The 21,339-nt window shown below is 38.3% G+C and overlaps 1 protein-coding gene across 1 annotated transcript in view; it reads left to right on the top strand.

The window, feature by feature from the left end:
- The first annotated feature begins 3,206 nt into the window (after positions 1–3,206).
- The window catches only part of FRS2 (fibroblast growth factor receptor substrate 2), a 51,231-nt gene continuing 33,098 nt past the window's right edge, over positions 3,207–21,339 (top strand). Inside the window, exon 1 of the mRNA XM_056482106.1 lies at positions 3,207–3,338. The gene's annotated coding sequence lies outside the window, so the exon portion shown is untranslated. The remainder of the gene's footprint in view (positions 3,339–21,339) is intronic.

Below are 21,339 nucleotides of genomic sequence, written 5' to 3'. Positions count from 1 at the left end.
AGGTGTGCTTTCATAAGGAGGGCAGGATCTGGCCACAAGTAGCTGCTGTATGGCCCTTACTGTATGCAGGGGGTTTATTTGGTTGTGAAAACAAAAACTTCTTGATGTGATATACAAAGGGTTATTCTACTTAACGTGCCACACATGAGGGGATACAAAATGTGATGTGACTGGAGTTACTCTGTTCAGCTAGCACACTAAATCCAATTCTCTCTCTTTGCAAATTTGTTCTCCAGCTTCTGAAATGTTGTCATAGTCTGAATGTGTGAGTTTTTATTTAAAAAAAAAAGGTTTTTTAGTGTCAAATGGATTTTGGAGAATGTGGATCAGAATACAATCATTGTAGGTAGCCTCCTATAGCAGAGAAAGTACACAAGATTCTGCACTGCATTTCAACCAGAAACATGGTTTCACTGCAGTCATAAACCAGGAGAGAATGTTTATAGTACAGCCCTCACCTATAGCTCTGTTAGGTGGTGCCTACAAGAATATCAAAGGCCTTCTGTATTACAAAACAAAGTGACTGCAAAGTTCTTCAATTTGTCATGAAGCTGTTGCTATGAGTTTATTATTAAGAGAAACTGTATGTTCTCCCATGTTTACTGCAAGAGTAGAAGTTATAGTTGAAATGTTAAGGATCTGAGTCCATATTCATCTCCAAAAGCACATCCAGGCTTTGTGCTGGTGTAGACATATTTCACACCAGTCAGAAAACACTTCCCTGATGAGAAGACAAAATGCACATGAAATGTGAAAGGTTCCAAAGTTCTTGAAAAAATGAGATATAAGTCATGGCCTTGAGAATTTGTTGCCAGGAATCTCTGAACAGCAAATGAAAGGAAACTGCAGAAACACAATGTGGAATTTGGTGTTCTATTCCACAAGAGTCCTCTCTTTGTCAGGTCCAGATATTAAGAAAGAATACAAAATAAATAAGAAAATACTGTTTTAATCAGATAAATTATAGACTCAATTAGGTTGGAAAAGACTTCCAAGATCCCTGAGTCCAACCTGTAACCAATCACCACCTCGTCAACTAGACCATAGCACGCAGTGCAGTCCCTTCTTGAGCACCTCCAGCAATGGTGACTCCACGACCTACCCTGGCCAGTCCATTCCAATGCAACCCTTTCCATGAAGAAGTTCTTTCTGAACCTTCCCTGATGGAGCTTGAGGCCATTTGCTCTTGTCCTGTTGCCAGATGCATGTGAAAAGATGAGCCCCACCTTACTACAGCCTCTTTTCAGGTAGTTGTGGAGAACAAAAAGGTTTCCCCCTCCCTTTTTCCAGGCTAAACAATTTCAGCTCCCTCAGGTGTCCCTCATGTGACTTACCCTCTAGGCCATTCCCCAGCTCTGTTGCCCTTCTCTGGACACACTCCAGCACCTCAATGCCTTTCTTGCAGTGAGGGGCCCAGAGCTGGCACAGGTTGGTTGCACAGAACAGCCACAAAGTGCAGCTCCAGTATCTAAACACTGAATCGGTCTGTCAGGAAATCTGGGCGAGCTAGGTAAGGTAACACTCAGGTAAACAGTAAGGATGACCAATTTCACACATGAACAAACACAGCACTTCACCTTTGATGAAGATGTTGAACTTGACTGTCAAAGAGATGCTGTGCTGTCCTAATTTAATACAAATCCTGACATCATTTAAGTGCAGCCATTCAAATGGACTGGCGAAGGTGTGGTGAGAGCTAGAGCAGAGAGAAAACAAATAAATGATCCAGAAGAAGAGACTTTGTTCCTTGATCATCCACACAGTGCTGAAAAGACTAGGGAAAGAATGTAAGGCACAATACTTAGTTGAATGTGCACTCACAGATCGGGACCAACAACTGCATCTGAACAGACTTTAGGGCAAGTCCTGTGACCTGAAGGTCACAAGGAATCCTGCAGATGTTCAAGAACAGCCTATTGCTTTGTAGCAATATTGGTATAAATTGGTATATTATGGTTTATATGTTGGTATACTATGTTTATGGCATACCAGCACATGCTGTACGTTAGATGACAGTGTTTGCTACATGACTTCACCTATTACATGACTCAGATACAGGAAAATCCCATTTGCTCTGCTTTATCCATCTAGTCCTCTGAATCCTAAATCACTTGCACAGGAGCCAACAGCTGCAGTGGTACAAATGCTAAACCACAGATGTGCTCTCTCCACCCTTCTCCTTCTAGGTATTATCACCTTTCTAGCATGGCCATCTGAAGAAAATTTCTGCATGGACTTGAGCTTTTCCAGCTCTCACACAACCTACAGATTAAATGAGTATTAGGATAGCAGAGTACTGTGATCCATTTAGTTTCAACATTTCTGCTACAAAGCAGTAACTGTCCAGGAAAGGGAAGAAAGTGAGTAACTGTGAGAGCAAGATTTACTATTCTCCTTATCATGAGGTAACTGAAACAGAGTCGAAAGAGGAGTTGCACAACCCCTGAGAAAGTCAGAGATATAGACAGACCTGTTCTGTGAAGCAGCTTGGTGCAAGGCACTGCTGGTGAAGAGTTCAGAAGTTAAATTACGGCCAAAGCAGATGGATAACAAGAAGAGACAAAGCTGAATTTCATGCAGGCTGCTGGCTGTTCTAACTCTGAGCAGTGTTTCTGTGTATGTTGGGACAAAACCTGCACGTTCAATGTTAACTGTAGATGACAGTGCCTTCTGGTCCAAGACCCGTCACACGTCTTGGTCTGTAGCGGGAACAGACACGGTGACACGGCAGCGAGAGCACGGACACGCGTGTGGGGTTTTACACTGGCTCACAGGAGTGTTCAGCGTTTCCACAGACCTGCACAGGTGTGGCACCTCCTCTGCTTCTTGTTTCCCACATTAATCGCGCCGTATCTTTGTTTTCAGCGTGTGCAGCTCCCGCCTTTGCGTTCAGCCGCATGCAGCACAACCTTACCAACACAGCCCAACTCCGAGGGCTGCAGCGAACCGAGCCAGTCCTCCCAGAGCCGTGCGCGCAATTACAGCGTTAACGTTTCATGTATTTATTTATTTATTTATTTAAACCCGAGGAACCAGTACGACACGCTCCGCGGCCGCCCCCCTCCCCGCCGGCCCGCGCCGCTCCCGGCGCGGCCCGTGGCCGCCCCGCCGCCCGGGCCGTGCCGGCACCGCCACCCCGTCCGCCCGCCCGCCGGGCGCTGCCCCGGAAGGCGATCGCGCCGCGCTCCGGAAGCGGAGCCGGGCAGGGTCCGGCCCAGAGCGCGGCCCTGTCGCTGCCGCGGTCGGAGGCGCAGCCGTGCCCCGGCCCGACGCGGGGCCGCCGTCTCGCCCGTCACAGGCGGCCCGGCCCGGCGGCCAGCGCGGGGCTCATGGCCCAGGTGGGTGCTGCTCCTCGCCCCTTCCCCGGCTCCTTCCCGCGGGGTGCCTGGCGGCTCCGCTGCCGCCCCCTCCCAGCGCAGCTCCCCGGGCCCCGGAGCAGCCCGTGTGTGGCTCCTCCCGGGGGCCGGGCTGGGACGTGCCCGCGGTGGGATCTGCTTCTCCTTCCCCGTGGTCCGGCGCGGGCCCCACGGGCACGGGGGGCTGCGGGCCGGGCTGTGTCTGGGCGGGGAAGGCCGGGCACGGAGGGGATCGCTGCTCGCTCTGGGCTGCCGCGGGAGCGGGGCTGGGCGAGCCGAGTGCGAGTTTAGAAACAAAAGACGAGGCGGTAAATTTGTCGCTGCTGTGGCTGTGCTGGAGGCAGGTCTGGCGCGGGGAGCGGTCCCGGCCGCCTCTCGTTGCTCGGCGTGTCTGATGGTTGTGTCTCGTCCCGTGTCACCTGTCAAGCCCTCGCACCTTGCTCTAGGTCAGCTGTGTCCGTCACATGCCTGCCAAAACAAGCGTGTTTGCTGTTCCACGTTGCTGAGCGGAGCCGGGGGCTTTGGGGGTGCGAGCCCTGAGACTGACTGAGAGCTCCGTGGGGCCGGTGGGCTGGGGAGGGAATCCTCCCGGCTCTTGGAAGGGGTGCTGTGTGTATGAATGAAAGCCGTACCGAGCTCCCTTCCTCGTCGTTTTAAACTGCCCTTCTGTGACATACCGCTACACGTAAATGTAGCAAGGGGAGATCTCAAGACACTCAGACGTCAAAATGTGTTTCAGTACTGATTTGGCTTGAGTGCTCATCTAAACTTGAAATTTTTGAAGAAGGATGCATGTTTTTTGCATCTTCCTGGTCACTGCATCTTGTTCGAAGTCATTGCATAAGATGTGAAAATCACGATTAGAAATCACTAGGAATGTTGTTGGACTGTGAGTTGAAAGTAATGCTGTTATTGCAATGAAGAAATAGAGTAGAAATCAAGATAGATTTCTAGTGTTGAAAAGGTTGCCAACTGTGGTTTGATATTAATATTTTTAACAAGTATTTTATTAGTGACTTTCAAATAGTCCTGGATTTTTTTCTTAACTTTAAGGCCTAGTGACAAAGTGATGTTTAGTGTAATGAGCAAAAAGAGTTCTCTGAGTACGTCTTTGATGGTGTTAACATTAGCAATATCATGAACCTGTATCATTTAATCTGTTCTGCTAATTCTGCAGTATATTTGTATTTAGTGAAATGAAAAACTAATTTTTAAAGATTTATTGCTCTGTTAAAAGTGGCTTGGTATTAAGATATACAGGTTCAGATGCAATAAGCATTCTGGTTTTTTTTGTTGAAATCAGCAGAACTGCCAGGGAAATTCATTGTATGTTGTCCTTGGTTAGTAAGTGCATTTGAACAACACACCTGTCTCTGCATGCTTGGAAGGAAACCTGTATCAGTATAAATCACCAGTTCAGGTTCAAGTACTGCTAACTCCACACTAAAGAGAATGAAATTGACAATCTTATTCCTTGACTGAGAGTCCCTGAGTTCATTTACTTCCATGTCAGGAATGCCTTGGAAATGCCAGCAGTTTGAATATATGGTTAAATAACTTTTCAGGATTTTGCTCACTTTCCAGTTTAGTGTTTTGTCTCAAGTGTTGGTGGTGAGTTGTAGTCAAAATAAACTGTTCATCTCTAAAATTTTTGTAGGCAGAGTACTTTGGAACACTTTTTCATCATAGAAGAAATTTCTGTTAAAGAGAAGATTAGTTGTCTTGAAAAATGCTGCCATAGGCAGGTGGCAGTCTGTGGAAGAGTCTAACTTTATAAGAGAGTTTCATTAACTGGAAAAATACAATGTGTGGCACTTGGGAAGACTGGCTTTCTGAAAAAAAGCATCTGGTTCTGCACTTCAGTTCTAGAACTGTAATGTTGATATGTCTTACCTTTTGAATTTATATGATTGTTTCTTTGTGGACTGGATGAGCATAAACATACATTTACTATGCATGGAAATAGTTCTCTGCTAAATTTAACAATTCAGTTATAAATCCCATTGTTTATAAGTTAAACAATTGTGCTAACAGTCTGTACTCCTACTTAGAGTACTTAGTTGTTCAAAAGTTAGCTTGAAAGTAGCTACATCCAGGTATCTGATTATGACCTCATTGAAATTAATTTTATTCATTTCTGTGATCATTGGGACTTGTAGTTTAAGCAAAACTACAAAACCAAGTTTTTTAATAATGGATGAAATTCACACCTGAGTAGAGAGCTGTGTTAGGTCTATTGACTTTTATCATCAGAACCATTTAAATTCCTTGTATGTACTAAACTATGGTTAAGATGATACTTAACATGGCTGCAGTGGTTTTGTTCCATGTATATTCTTCTTATGCAAATATCTGAGGTCATTTAATCAGTGATGTTTAGAACAATTATCTGGTAAAACTATCATTAAGTCAGAGAAACTAAACTTTGTTTTATTGAATATGAAGGGTGGTTGTTATAGTGAACTGGCCTCACTTCTTGCTTCTTGTGCCCAAGTAGACTCTGGCTGCTTAGGTTCCTGCAAAGATTGGAATAAGGTTTGATCTTAGGAAAAAAAATTGAAAAAATAGTCCCATTCAGCTGTGCAGACAAGTTGAAATTTAAAATGTGGTGTCTGAGTGTTTCCACAGCATCCCAAGCTGATAAAAATTGGACCTCCCACCTTCCCAGCATCCTTCCTTCCTTTTGTTGGTGAGGATTGCAGTGGGAACTGGTTCAGGAACCTGCACTGGCTGAAAATTAGCAGCTATTTGTTTTCTTGGTAGAGTTAGTTGACTCAGGCACCCTGAAGGGACTCACTGGGCATTGCATAGCTGTCAGTGCTGTGTGAGTGGAGGGCTGGGATCCCAGGAAGGAAGGGCACGAGTGGCACACCACAGGCCTGGATCTGTGAGGCTGCTGTTGCAGGACTCCAGCCTTCCACCTACTCCTGCTTTGCATTGGCATACAGCTGGCACAGAGCAGCTCCACCATTGAAAAACATGGTGCTGTTTGCTTCCACCCTGCTCTGCTGCTTCCTCCTTTGTGCAGGCAAATACTTGTATGGCTGTGTGGTGAGCTGGGCTGAGGGCTGAGCTAACCTGGGGGAGGGGCAGGCAGGGAAGGGTTCGCTTTGAGCTGGATCAGTTTGCTGCACAAACATTTGTGCTGGCGCAGAGATGGGGATGGAAGCAAGCAGCAAGGGGAGCAGGGTGTGTCTGTTTCTTTGGGTGACAGTGACACGGTATGCCAGTGTAAAGTATATTTGATACTGGCCTGGTTCTGTGAAGTTAGGATGGTACAGGTGCATTTGAAGAGAGTTTGGTTATGGTTCACGGGAATATTTGCTTCTAAGACCCCTTCAACCAGGGTACTGTGTGTCTGATTTCATTATGTGCTTTGAAGGGATTTGGGGGTAAGAATCTGGCCTTTGTATAGTAACTAATTTAAAAAAAAAATTTGGTACCTATTGTTTCATACAACTGGTGTTCATCAAATTACTGCACAAATGAATTTGTTTGGCATGTATATTGAATTTTCGAATTTAAAAGACTTAAATAAGGAAAATTAGTGATCAGTGTTTACTAAGAAAATGGCAGTGTATTTTGCAGTAACAAGAAGATAAAGACACAGAACAAATCTATAAAAGTTATTAGGCTGATGTAAGATACACATTCTAACTTCACAATTTCTGGGGAGGCCATCTGTGACTTCTCTTCCTAAGTAACTCTAATCGTCAGTGGCTTGCAAAATCTGTCTTATTCAGCCTATCATAGAGGTTGTAGTAAATGTTTCAGGATATGGATAGGCATTGATTTTTATCTTTCTTTTTTCTCCTCTAAAATCTGGGAAAATTGTAGATACAGTGTCCCCTATCCATTTCTCTCTCCTCTGCCATAGATTACCATGTGTAATAATCCTTTCCACCAGAGAAGCCATATGCTTTGTGGCTGAGTGTTACATGCTTTAGGCATAATCAGCCATTAAATGGACAGTATTAGCTCAGCCTACCTTCTCTGGTCAGTTACCTTGATTAATTTTTCCCAGAGTGGATTAGTGTGCTTTTACATGATTCACTCTGTTGCAAGTCTGTATGGGTGGTAGTGTCTCTTTGCTCAGTGGTGATGAGTAACTGGGCAGGAGCTCCTTCTGGAAGAGATGACCTATCTGCAGCTTTTAAGTAACGTTTTCTGTAAAAATGTGATGGGTTTCCTTTTTGTCTGCTACTGTTTTTTTTTGTTTTTGTTTTTGTATTTTTTTTTTTTTTAATAAAAATTATTTGAGGAACTGTTGGCTGAAAACTACTGTCCAGAGATGTCTAATTTCATGTAGGGCATGCAGATGGTATTTTGGTTGTGTAAGAGTTGTAGAACAGCAGTTGTAATAAACTTTCAGTTTTCCCCTCTTAAACATCATCTTTTGTTGTTGGCCCTTCTGTGTAATCAGTGCTAGATGTGACAAATCTTTTTAAATTTGAGCTGGTGATAAACAGGTGTGTGGTGCTTTCTCATATAAGTATGTGTGCATACAAATGTCTGAGTATGTATGTCATGGATTCTTCAGCTATAGTGCACTTTTCAAAGCTTCGTCTTCACTGCATCTGGCAGGATGGCAACAATCATGATGGTGAATTTAGTTCACTATTGAATTCCCTCTTCCTGCAACCATGGGATTCTCCACAATTTCAGTTTTCCCCTCAAGCCTTAAATGACAACAGAAATAATTACCTCTTGGCTTAAATAAAAAGAACTAATAACTTATTTCTGATGTTTATACAATAAAAATTCATGATTATTGCATGCTTGGGACTGACTATATGCATTCTTTTCTAATTAGTGGAAATGGCATTGTGATTACTGACTGTTTCCTTCTCATGTCTCAGAGTACTTTAATTCATGTTTTATTTTGTTCTTTTTCTAAAATGCTTTTACATCCATATGTGGAGTAGTGAGATGAGAAGCTCCTTGTCACAGGAGTGATATGTAATCTGTCACTGACTTCTCAGGCAGTCCAGGGTAATCTCTGAACTTTTTGCTTGAATCTCAGTCAACAAGGTAATACTAGTATCTGTGTTAGGCAGTGTGTTCCTCTCAGATACTGCAAGTGTAAAGTCATTGTGTTGCATGTCATTGCAATCGTACCTGACCATGCTGGATGGCCTTTATTTACTTCAATTTCTAGAGTCAGCCAGTTACTAGACCTGCTGTTTCTTTTCATGGAACTGGGGGCTTTTTGTTTGTTTTGTTTTTCTTTTGTTGTTTTTTGTTTTTGTTTTTGTTTTTTTTTTAATAGATGTTTAGGTTCTGTTTTGGCTGTAGATAGAAACACATGTGTTGGTACATTTTTGGACCAGGATTTTAAAAAATACCCCAAATGTAGGTTTTAAGCTGATTCTCTTTCTTTCCTTTATTTATGATAAACATGTGTGTTATGGAAAAGATGCTCAAATATATCTTGATATTCAGCTTTTTCTTGTACATGTATTGTTTACTTTTCTGTTGAGAAAAATCCAACTCACAAATGCTGTATTAATTGTCTGTGCTTGTAGCAAATGTAAAATACTGTCGGGCAGTTGGCATATCTGAGATGGTGATAGTTTTCCTGTATGTATGCCCAAGTCAGGATAGACTGGAATCCCATGTTGTTCCTTGGCCTTTCTTCATAGTGATTTTGGTCCTGGCAGGGTTGAGATGCTGCTGCTGTCATTCACACGGTGGTGATGGTTTCTGTACTGATCTGTACTGGGTGCTGCTGACTCTGGTGAAAAGTTGCTTTAATTTCCTGCCTTTCCAAGGGTAAAATAAACTCTCCATCACATATACCTGGATTCCTGTGTTTCTAATGCAAGATAGAGATCTTTGATCTCTCATGAGAGAGATCAGTTTAAAATAGTGTTGTTGATATTTTCACTGTTCTCCTGTCACTGCTGTCAAAGAAGTTAAATGCATAGTAATTCTTATCTTCTGGGATTGCCCACCTTGACACAGATGAAGCATTTGTCTTTCATGAAGATTTTCTTAAATGCTTTCCACAGGGATATTACCTTCCTGTGTATGACACCTGGCACAATATACAGGTGGGGGCATTTCATTCTTACTATTATTTACTGGGCAAATGTGATTGTAGTACTGCTTGCTGACAATCATAAAATATGATTTGAGACAGATCCAACTGTGTGGACATTGGAAAGATATTCATCAGCATAATACTAGGTGAATTTCTGAGATGAAATGTCTTTATTTCATTACTTGCAAGATGTTCAACAGGGTGGAGAGTTGACTAGATTTGCTGTGCTTTAGGACAGTGAGACATTTTTCCCTAATGGGGAGATGTTGAAGCAGTTGCTGTAAACAGGGAACTCTCACTATTTCCTCTTTTTCTCCTGCAGAAATGCAAACTTTAGTTTATATTTAAACTTGAAGTGAGAAATGACTGACCTAGTGCTGTGTTCGATCTTGGTAGCAATGTATCAATCTTATGCTGAGCTCCTCTGAACTGACAGCAGTAGTTTTTTGCTTAGCAGCGTGGCAGAGCAAAACTGAGTTGACTGTGCAGCAGTTATCCTTCAGACATGGCTAAATTTTTCAGTCTATTTATGAGTATCAACAAACACTTTGTGCATACTTTTGCCATGCATTGAATGCTTCTATTTTCTTTTAATTTAGCTTAAAACTAGTAATGGAATTCCTGAGGTTTTGAAAGGAATAGCTCTTGGCAAGCCTAGGGTTTTGAAACCAAAGGCAAATTAAGATACCAAGCAAACCCAGGGAGGGCTACTTCTTCAGGGCAGTATGCTAAAATTCTTCTGACATCGTAGCATTTGTTGTAGGGCTTGTTCTTTTTTTTTTTTTTTTTTTTTTTTTTAATCTCTTTGAATCACTCCTTTAAAGCACAGTTGTTGTTTTTCTTTTAAGAAAATCTTACTGAAACACAAGGGGGCTTTTTTTTTCTGCTTTATGTCACTCAACAAGTTTAGCCTTTTCAGGGAACCATTACATTCTAGCTCTCTGTATTTTTTAATAACTCCACACTGATTGAAGCATGTAGTTAGAACACAAACTTTAGTTTAAATAAAGTATGGTCTTGCTTTTAAATCACCACAAAAATCATAATTAAAAGTAGTTGCTTTTGTGCATCTGTCAGGTGGTACAATAATACAATTAAAAATTAAATTTAAATTTTCAAAGTGTAGTTGGGCTTTTTATAAAATGTGTAACTAAGCTGCTAGCTTTTTGGGAATGAGAGGACATACGATGTAGGGAAACTTGCCTGGCTGTCACAGCCTTGACTCTCTCCTGCCTTTGAAGGCTCTTTGCTGCAAGCATCTTCCCACTTCTGCACCCTCTTCCCACTAATCCCAAAGTGTGCAATTTTGTAGAAATCTCTGCATCTCCTATATTTAGGTTGCTGTAAACTTTGTAGAATTTCATGGCTTTTTGTGTGTCGTCATTCAGTCCTGCATTTCCATTAAGTGTTTTTTATCATCATAAACTTTTTGAATGTTTCAGAGCTCTTTATCTTTTCTCAAACTCAACTCATTTGCCTGCCATTTGCAATGCTGCTGACAGTGTAATAATCCTCCCTCACCCAGGGAGGGCACTTGTTTGGGAATAGCCCTTTCTTTTTATTCTTCTCCTTGAGTCTGCAGTCATGTTTTATTCATATACTCCTTCCTTGTCCAAATAACATTTTCAAGACCAGATTTTCTTTTTCTGTCTTTGCAAATGAAGTTTCTGTATCTGCCATCTGGAGTACTTGAAGTACCTTCTCCCTCTGCTGATATTCCTATCTCTGCAATCTGTTCAAAATACAGCTGCTGTGATTTTTCAGTAGTCTGACTGCTACTTTCCTCATCAAGCTAAAGCTGGCTTATTGTATTTGAATACAAAGACCCGCATCTTGTATTTCTGCATCATAGTCTTTTTCCTTGCTACTTTTGGCACTTGTATCTGTCATGTTTTCTTCCCCTCTCCCCTCTCCCATGTCTTTACTAATGTTCCATGTCATACTTTGATTTACAAAACTTCTGAGATGTTATATATGTTAATACTATTACAAGAGAAAATGACTATACCTTTGACCTTTCTTCTTGGGTATTAGAGCATCCTGTTGTCTCTTTGCTTATACAGATAAATAACTTTTTAAACTATATAAGCAGACAAGGATACATGTTACCTTTGGATCTTTTCTTATAGGTACTTGGGAAATGTATATTACTGTATATCTGTTAAATCTGATTTATGTGTCCAGTGATTTTACTTTGGAGTAAAGTGCACCAGTGGCATGCTTTAAAATCTGTGGTGAATACAGTGTCATATTTTGTGGGCATTCAGTATCATGTGATTTCAGTTAGTAAATACTGTTTTCTGCACTTGGCAGGTTTCTTTGGTGATGCAGATATAATCTGCAGCTTTTACTGAAATAATATAAGAATTGAATTAAACTGGCAATCAAAGTAATATTAACTGCTATGTCATATACTTGACCTATTGCAGAACTAATGCTAATATTAACAGAGGTAATACTTTTTTTTTTTTTTTTTTTTTTTTGTTTGTTTGTTTGTTTGTTTGTTTTTAAGGAAAGCCAAGTCACTCTTAAATATGTTTTTCATGTTTCATGAAGTTTTGGTCCCAAGGTTTCTGTGGCATTTTGTTTGTGATTTTCAAAAGTTTTTTATTTTGGAGAAAGGTAAACTGCTGCGGCCACTTGTAATTTGAGTTTTTTTGGTGAAAAAATAAACTAATTATAAGAGATAAAACATGCTGTGTGACTTAGAAATGTTTTAGGATAATGTAGTTAAAACATTGTGAATCTCTCCTGTGTCATGGCACCTGCCTTATGTTTTTTATTCTCTTAAAACCTGATGAGTAGACTTTCATAGCATTAAATTGAGAATGCAGTGTATGTGTTGCTCATCAGTTTGTATTGCCATAAATGTAAAAGGACCAGGGTAGTGATGGTTAGAGTGTTCATTCTCTCAGGTGTACCACTGTTAGTACTAAAGTAAGCTCGATATTTCCTGTCAGACTATACTGTATTTGTGCAGCTAGACTGGACAAGTCTTAAATTCTTAAATAGTTGTCTGCTACTTTAGGGCTACAAAAAGCACTTAATTTGCAAATGTTCAGATCTCAGTATGAATGTGAATCTTGCCTTCTTATCTCTCTGACAGCTATCTCTTTCTTCATTTGCTGTACAACTTTCAGGTGATAGTATTCAGTTCCTGAAAGAGCTTCCTCTGCACTTACAATTTTCCTAGGAAGGATGCCATTATGTTAATCTTTGTTATTAAAAGGCATTTAGTTATGACTTTTTAGATCATAAAACGTAATGAAGAAACTAATATTAAATCTAGTCCAGTAAATTGTTCTCTAAGCTTGAGCCTTGTGGTATTTATTCATTTATTTTATTAACAATATTGTTATCCCTATCATTAGAGAAATTCTGAGTAATACATACCAATTGGTCAGTTGCGCTACTCCATTCCTAAAAATTGCTGGACTAGAAAAGGATGTATAGAGGAAATGAAAATAATGAAAAGAGAAGGTGCTACATAGACCTCAGACAAACTTTTTTATACTTTTATATTTTCTTCCCCTTTTTTTGTTTTAGTAGCGAGGTGAACCTTTCTTGGTCAGTACTTACATTCTCCCTGTCTAAGTTCCAGAACTTTTTCTGATAACAGAGACTGGGAGAGCATTTCCAGCTTGTCCTGTGGCTCTATAGTTCTAGAGCAATGTCTGTTTTGTCTCAGAGGTACAACATATACCAGAAACTTAGATAAGCTTCTAGTTTCTGTAGGACTCTTTGGGTTTAAGTGTACATTATGACTCTTATTTTAAGATACTTATGGCCACTTAGGGCCTTGAAATATTTCTACTAGTAAAGTACAACAAAGTGCTCTTCAAAATCTAAAGTTCAAGTTATTTGTCTTGGATTTTCTCTGCCTACAGTGTTATGTTGATCATCTGACCTTCACAAATGTGTTTTCTTTTATAATGATTTTAGTCCCTAAGTGTCAGTGCATTTGCTTAATAAATATATATTTATTTCTGCTTTACAGTTCATTATTCTGTTAAGTCCCTATTCACTAGTCCTGTAGAGCACAACTTCATGTACGTCTGCTAAATTTAAATTTACTTGTCTTGAAGGGTTCGTATTTCTTATTTCAGTTGTAATATAGAATTCTATTTGTTAAATGGATGTAACTTATTAATTGTAAATGGTATGGTTTTAAAATAGTTTCATATCAAAGTGAAAAGCAGTTTAACACTGTCAGAAGTATCACATTAATATTAATTCTCTGAAGGTTTGATTGTGCCATTACAATATCAGTTTAGCATTACTGGTTATAAGCTCTCCATAGGAAGGATGCTTTTTTGAAGTTGTAGAATGATGTCTGAAGAGAAGAAATGGGTTCAGCTGAAGCCTTCAGGACAGACTGAAGTAGTTAATGATGAGTGGAGTACTCTCTCTAAATAAATGATTAAAAGTTGACCAGCAGGAGATACTTTATGCTGATAAGTAGAGATGGAATCAGTTGTTATGTGACATGCCAGACTGCTCTTGAATTGATGACTGGATGCAGTGGTACTATTTCATTGGTGCTGACTTCTGAAGCCAGCAGTGCCTTAAGGAGGGAGGCACTGGATTCTTCTCAGTAGGGTCCTATCATACTGTATTAGTGAGCTTGTAAAGTAGTTACTCTTCAGGTTTCTTCTGTATGAAATATTATTGCTTGAATGTGCTGTACTAGGGAAATGTTCCTTCTATAATCTTGACTTCAAATCGAACAAGGATGTATCACAGAAGAATACTTCTGATCATGGAATAATAAAGTCTAGCAGTGGTGAACAACAGAAGTGGGTTTTTTACATAGTACTTCAAACAGTGATATTGTGGTCTGACAGTGATTTCAGGAAGATCTTGGTTTACATTCTTTAATTCCAATACCAGACTATTTCACCAAAGTCACATAATTGATTACCTTTCTGTGTGAATCAACTGTTTTGAAGTGGGTAGTTGGAGGAAACTTTGTAACTACATAGCGACAGGTAAAAAGAACATAAAACTAGAAAGAATGAGGACGTGCTATCTTTGAAATACAAGTCTAGAGTTGTGAATAAAATGCAACTAAAATTGTTACCAAAAATTATAACTAAAAATGTTTCATGCTGAATTTTGTTTGTTAAAAGCTATTTGCTGAGATACTGATAGGCTAATCCTAATAACAGATTTTATTTAAACTTTTTTTGGGCTTCAAATCTGTATTTGTGAATATATTACTCTTATGTTAGTAGTGAAAGCAAAACCATTATTAAATGGAAATTTGGCAAAAATCTCAGAAATCTAGAAGCTGGATATCCTTTATTCTTTGCTAAATATTAGATAATTTGGGACTTTTGCTTTTTTTAAATATTTTAATAGAAACACTTTATTTTCAAGGCCTGAAACCTTTTTGCTGGTGCAGATACGCAGGGAGTAGCTCATTCCTCCTTTCTCTAACTATATTTTTAGTTTATTTGAATAGCACAGTTCTGCCCAGCAGCTGTACACTTGGCTGAAGTGTTAACAGTTAAACTGGATATCAGTAAGTTTGGGTTTTTTAAGACAGAAATGATGATGGCATATCTTGGGACAGGTAGTGCACTTTTTTGTACAGTTAGTTTTGCAGTCCTCTTGCACATGCATGATTAAACTGTTTGTAAATGAGTTTACAGTATGGCCTTATGGTAATTCTTGTTTGTTTGCTTTAAGAGGCCATTAAGGTGTAAACTGCAGCAGTTTAGCAGCTGATTCCTGAGTGGCTCAGTGCTTGTCTCCTGAATAAGGTGGGGATTTTGGTGGGGGGCTGGCACCTAGTGAATACAGTGAATTTATCGGTGATGGTGGTTGCTATTTCCCAGAACTTCATTTTATTTCCAGGAAAACTGTAAAAGCTTCTCTATGAAGTGTGTGCATTTCCAGGCACACATTAGACTGTGCCTAATGTGCACATTGTGCTAGTGGGTTTTGTGGTGCTTTTCAGCTTTTCATATGGATTTTAAGCATTAATTATAAATCTATTTTAGTGCTTTTTTTAACTAACAAAGCTACTAGATGTGCTTCAGCTAAGGTCGTATTTCACAATTGATGGCATAAGTCTATAGCAGTGACTTGGCAGAGATTGTAAACACTTAAAAATGTAATGAGACTTCTGAAAAGTGTCCACTTTAGAAGATTCCCTAGGGAAACTCTCAAATGAGTAATGTACGGTACTACACAAGTAGCAGACTGAGATTTTAGAATCTCATGATTGCTTCTTGTTCCCTAGGCTATTTGATGAGCATCAAGGAAGCCTAGATTTGCTCTTGCTTCGGTATATAGTAAGTTACAAAAATGGCTGAAATTAATGTAACCATACAAATAACCGTGCAAATTTGTTCTATCCAGTTTGGTCATAGTTCAGTGAATGTAATAGACAAAATATATTGCCTCAGCAGTCAAGAATTAATGCAATTTAGGTTGAATAATAGAAAAATTACACCACTGGGGTTAATTGATAAATGCTGCTGCTGTGTGGGGCTGTTAGAAAGGGCAAAGTTAACATGCTCATGGTCCTGTTTGAAGGTGTAATAGGACTGCCTGCAAGAGCCACTGCTGCAGCAGGAGAATTTATATCAGCCTGCAGCACTAGGCAGGTTTCAAAATTTTACAAGCAGCCCTTCTTGCATCATACTACAGGCTTTTACTAGCAGGCACAGCAGAAGCAAGGTATGAATATAATCTTCTTGTGGTTCTATCATGTATTATTTAAAAGTTTTCTAACTGCTTCTGTTCTCTTCTGCACTACATTTTGCTTCCCTCTCGAGATGTTACAGGTATATACCAGATACTGAAATAATGTAAATTAGAAGTCCTCCTTGTTAAAAAGTATTGACTTCCAACTAAACCAAACAGTTTTCTCCTGCTGTAGTTTAGGGGGTAATGTACAAAAATTGAGCTGCATATTCAGATAGTTAGCATAAATGGGTTGGAATTTATGAAGGAGTGTGGGGATGTTTGTTTACCAATATTGAAAATGATCAGAGTTAAGTAATTTACTTGGAGTTGTACAGTAGTATCAAAGCACATAGGTTTACAAACACAGTAATAATTAGCTTCTTTTAATGATCAGCTATTAGAACACATCCAATTCAAATGTAGAACTGGACTTGTGAAAACTTGCAGTATTTTGCATAGGTGAGCAGCCTAAAGGTTGGTGAGTTAATACAGAAGTTATAGGAACTGGTCAAGATAAGGTAAGGCAATGAATCAGCACAGAAATGTATGGGAAGATAAAGAAAGGGGACATGAAATCAGTTGGAGAAGCTTGATTTTTGAGAATTGTGTGTGCTTGCTTTAATTTATCTTACCTATTGCATATAGAATTTGAATTACAGTGTTTTACTGTCTTAGTGTTAGCTAATTATCATGTTTCTTAGTTCTAAATTGCTTTCAAAATACCTGCAGTGTTTTTAGGCAGGGATAAGTGAGTGGCTTCTGTGCTTTTGAGTGTCTTCCAGTATATACAAGGGGGTTACAGTAAATGGGTAGTATATCTGGGATTGAAGTACACTGTAAGTAGCATAATGATTATTCCACACTGCTTCTGTAACTGCATCTAAACTTCCATCAGTTCCTTTCTATTTCTGTTCTAAAAAATAATGTAACTTTTCAGCTTTTTTTCAGTTTCTGTAACATACTCTTGTTGACTGGTTTCATTATTGTTGGTAATATGTTGCTCTGACAGAAACTTGTGTTTTGTTTGCTTGTACAGTGTTAGACACACCATTTTAATTTGCTTTTGAATTTTTATATTAACTGAAAAGTACAGAGAGAAAGAATGGGAATCATGGTTTATCTTGGATATCCAAACTTGCTTTGGGACATTACTGCCAAAGGCAATCACTCTTAGTGATTATTATGTTTATGAAGTTGTTGTATTTTCTCAAACCACAGTTCTTGTAAAAGGATAATTAAGTTAAAGTTTGGGCAATTCTTTACAGATTCTGTGCCAGTGCCAAAATATTTTCAGACAATACGTAGTTATAATTTCAAATATATCCTTTTAACTTGCAAGTTAAAAGCTGAGTAGTGTAATAAGTTTTTAAACTGGTATTCAGTAAACTAGGATGGTAGTAACTGTAAGGAGAAAGCAAATCATTTATCTTGCACTGTCATTAGAAATCAGATATGAAATGTGAAGGCTTAAAGTTTATGTTCTTGCTCTGAGTTAATTTTTCTCCTATTTATCTTTCACAGATGGGAGGACAAAATTCTTTCAATTTGTAGCTGTGCTTGGTGAATACTTTAGTGATCAGGCTTAGAAAATGACAAACTTCCAAAGGTTTCATGCTGAGTGTTTATGTAATTTAAAACTTGATATCCATAGTTGACTTCTTGAGAAATAATGGGAATGACTTCCATCAGTCAGCTGAAATGGCTTAACTCTCAGAAGCTTAATCTTAACTTGTACACTTAAATGAGGATTTGTGTTCTTATTTTAAGCAAAATGCAAAATTAAGTGCACTTCTGTAAGAAAAAAAATATATACTGGCTAAATTGTCATTAATCCTGTTCTTAAATATTTAGGAATTTTTGAAGCTATATTTGTGCAAAATTTTTGACACTTACACTGCAGTGTAAATGGAAGTTAGAAATAACACTGTTAGAAGTTTTAAAATACCAAGAAGCTGCATGTCTAAGTCTAGATTTAATAAGTCTTATCAATAAAATTGTTGATGCTGCAAGTGAAATACTGTACTTTTTATGTATAAAGCTTCCCAACTTTTAAATAGATTTACACTTTGCATATAACTTCACCTTTATATGAACTTAACTTTGCATAATGTATGTTAAAAGAAAGCAGTTTCAGAGGCTACAGATGGGTTTCTTTTCCCTTAGATTTTCTGTAGCGTTCTGTAGAATTGATACACAGATAAATTTATTTTAGCAAATTCTGGTAGTATCATTTTAGATTATAATGATACACATACAATTATTTTTCTATACATGTGGGGAAATGATACACCCTTGTTATGAACTAACTTTATATTACCTCAGGAACATAGGCTTGGTTTTAAAATGATGTTTTTTTAAATTACTTCTTACCTCTTATTATGTCAGTTCTAGTAGACTAATTGCAGTAGAGAAAACTACACATTTTGAAAATAATTATTTTTGGCATTTTTGGGCTTCAGTGTCAACATATAAAGAAGAACAAGTGGAGCAGGACATAGGTATGTAAATATTGGTATTGAGTCATTTGGATTTCCCTGTGATTTCACAACACTGGTAAAAAATTAGTTGGTTTTTTTTCTCAGGCAAGCAAGCAGAAGTTGGCAGTGTAAAAATTTATGGAGCAGCCCAACTTAATCTTTAGTGAGTGTTACACAACTGTTTGATTACCAATATTCATGTTTTGGCTTTTTTTTTTTTCTTTTAAAATTGTACAGTCATCTTGGATTACTCCCTATATATAACTACAATCAAACACTGTGGTTAAAGTACTTCTTTTAATGAAAATTATATTGAGTAGAATACAACTGAATTTCTTCTGTTTATGGAATTTTTTTACATCCTTCTTCCTACCTCCCATTCATTCCTGTATCACAGGTACTTAAATATGGCTTCTGGGACACATTTAATGTCATGTGTGTGTTTTTTTTTTTTTTTTTTTTTAAATTATGAAAGAGAATATTTAAAAGAAACTCAACTTTTAAAAGTTTAGCTTTAATCTTCAGTATAATGTCAAAAGAGCTTTCACAGTTTCAACTGTTTGAAAGCTGTCTGGCTGTAATGTTCAAATCTTTGACAAAGAATTTGGCCCTTATTAACAAGAGCTTGTAAGAGTAGAAGACGCACACATTTTCTTTTAATCTTTGTATTTCCTTTTCAGGTTAAATACTTATTGCTACCTGCAGAATAATTTAAATTTTGAGTACATTCTGCCAAGATTAGTGTTGTCCTTGAATGTGCAGAATATATTGAAATGCAGAATTATTTGGGATTTCTCCTCACTTTTAAATTTAGAATGATTGAAAGATTGCTACAAGAAACTTAAATTTTTAATGGTTAACCTGTAGCTTTCCTGAATGTGAGGGGTATTATTAGACACAGCTGTTCTCTTATTTTCTCTGTTCTTCCCAGAAACATCCTATCCATCCTTGTTTCATGAAAACACCAGAAACCCCAGGTTTCTGGGGTTGCAGTGAATCAGTAGGAACCTTGTGGTGTTAATTAGATGTTATTAACAACATGTGGCTTCGCTATTTGTACTAATTTTTTTTTCTGGATAGACTAAATAAGCAAGACTACCTCAGTATTTTGAATTTGGAAGAATCAGTTTCTGGTAATTGAAGGTGTGGCTTTTAAGGAATGACTTGGGAATAACTTTAAGGAATAAATTTAAGGGCTGACTTGGAAAATACATTTAAATTTTAATGGCATCCCTTAATGGTTTATATTGTATATATATGTAAATTTTTATGGGAAAATGCAGAGTGTGATATACATGGCTGTGCTATTGTTAATTTGTCTGGTTGTTTTTAAGTGGTGGTTTGAGGGGACTGTCTCTTAATTCAGTACAAAATGGTAATCTTTCTCTTAGTTCTCACAGATCTGATACAACTTTTTGGGGGTCCATCTTGATTTTTATAGGTAGGAGGATTTATCTAGCTAGCACAGGCAGCAATAGCAGTGGTGAGATGGAGGCATAGGCAGGCAGCTGGTGCCTTGGAAGTTTATAGAAATCTCAAAGAGGCTGTTCATTTTTATGAAGTGAAGACCAACAAGCTATTTGAGAGTTAGGAGAGCAAATACTGGATTTATGTATGGTAAGACCACATGTAAAATCTGCCCTGCTTGAAATCAGTAACACTGGGTAATGGGAGGTTCTGGTGTATAGTAAAGCTTCGGGAAAGAGAAACTACATGCTCAAGGACTCATCAATGAGTACAAATGAACACATCCTTCTGCTAGTTTGTTGTGTAGTTTGAGTAACAATTGAACTTCTTGCCTTAGAGGCTGTTAATTGGAATAATTCTGTGTATTATGGGAGTAGGTAATTAATGGATATTCAATACAAGTAATGACCAAAGTTTTTTGAACCGGTCAAGTACACTTGCTGGTGTGTTTCCAAAACATGCCTATATCCAAAATTGCAAGATTTTTGGACCACTTGGGCAGATTGTTGAGATAATTTTCGTGCATTTGGTAGAAGTAAGTCATCCTAAAGACTACTCATTAAAGCTCTCACTAGTTACTTACAGTGTAATCAATACTGATTAGTGCTCAACTTCATTTGCCATCCAGTAAATTTTTTGAAATGTTTGATGGGTGCATATTCTGTTCACTGACCTTTTCTCTTTGCTACATAGACTTTGTTTTGTTAAGCCTTCAGATTGTAAGGAAAGGTGACTTTGTGAGAGGGTGCTTCTTTTACCTTAGTATGTATGAGCAAAGCTCTAAAAACAGTTACAGAAAATATTTAAAACACTTTATTAATATGCAATATTTAAAACAATTAATACTTAGGACATGATTGAGTCTCCTAAATATGGATCTTTGGACTTGCTAGTTGTATTATCTCTAAGAACACAGTTTCTGTAAGAAAAATAAACTAATTGGCACCACATGTCTTGAGAGTCTCTTTATTTCAACGTCTTCCACCATTATATTTTCTTCCCTCGTGAACGACTGCAGACAAAGTTTTTAAACATAAAAATAAGAAAGTGGATTTGTCAGCACTGTACTGACTGTAAATGAGGTGTAGCTGTAGTTTCTTAGGAAGCTTTGTTTAAGCCAAGTTTACTGACAAGCTGTACACTTTCCCTTTTAAGTCTGTACCCATGAAATGTGTGTTTTGTGTCTTTACAGTTTAGGCTTAGAAGGCTTATAAGCAGTACAACATCAGGTAATACCTCTGAAGGTGTAGAATTGCACATGAAACCCCTTCATAACTTGTACACAGATTAAGGTTGAAAT

The sequence above is a fragment of the Oenanthe melanoleuca genome, chromosome 1A, assembly GCF_029582105.1.
Source record: "Oenanthe melanoleuca isolate GR-GAL-2019-014 chromosome 1A, OMel1.0, whole genome shotgun sequence".
NCBI lineage: Eukaryota > Metazoa > Chordata > Aves > Passeriformes > Muscicapidae > Oenanthe > Oenanthe melanoleuca.
This window is presented reverse-complemented; position numbering and strand designations above follow the sequence as displayed.